At 42.5% G+C, this 671-nt stretch overlaps 1 protein-coding gene across 1 annotated transcript in view; it reads right to left on the bottom strand.

Moving 5' to 3' along the window:
* Positions 1–627, bottom strand: part of LOC135471401 (inosine triphosphate pyrophosphatase-like) — a 5,182-nt gene extending 4,555 nt beyond the window's left edge. Inside the window, exon 1 of the mRNA XM_064750628.1 lies at positions 28–627. The gene's annotated coding sequence lies outside the window, so the exon portion shown is untranslated. The remainder of the gene's footprint in view (positions 1–27) is intronic.
* Positions 628–671: the final 44 nt, after the last annotated feature.

Below are 671 nucleotides of genomic sequence, written 5' to 3'. Positions count from 1 at the left end.
TACTTTTATAGTTTAGTATTAGTCAACCTTCAATAACTGTGTCTCCTCCAGCACAGACTTCGGTCGTAGCCTTTTCAGTCAGTCTCAGCTTACAGGGCGGTTCTTCATCCAATCTGAGGGTAGTGTCTACTCTGCGGATGTCATATCCTCTCCTCTATGGGGTTACCTCGAAATATTTTCTACTCAAACAGCTAACCGTGGGCCTCCGTGCAGTGTCAATGACAAGGGTGAAGAAAAAGGAAAAGGCACTGCATCAACACCTTCAGAACTATTTGTCGTTAATTCCTAGCGCGATCGTATTTTCTGTTTTACACTCTGTTAAACTAAATTAGTGAAAACACAGTCTGGCTGCCAAATAACCTTGCTGAATCAAAATATTCACACGTGTTTCGGAGAATCCCGCCAAAATGTAAAAAGTACAGGTGTCCTGGATAAGTGCCCTCTTCCGGGCGATAACGGATAAGTTATTTTCAACTGCATTAATAACTCACTATGAATGAGCCGCCTGCAAAATATAAAATCCATGTGCTTCTAGAATGCGTAGATGTTACATGTACATTTCAACGGACATCTCCGAAATATTGATGCACGCCAATGGAGCAATTTCGGCTGAAGGTTTTTCCGCTTGACATGTTGAAGGGTCAAGGCAAGTATTCAAAGGTCAGGGTCGA

Source organism: Liolophura sinensis, chromosome 7, assembly GCF_032854445.1.
Source record: "Liolophura sinensis isolate JHLJ2023 chromosome 7, CUHK_Ljap_v2, whole genome shotgun sequence".
Classification (NCBI taxonomy): Eukaryota; Metazoa; Mollusca; class Polyplacophora; order Chitonida; family Chitonidae; genus Liolophura; species Liolophura sinensis.
The sequence above is the reverse complement of the archived record's forward strand: the minus strand, read 5'-3'. Positions and strand labels throughout refer to the sequence as shown.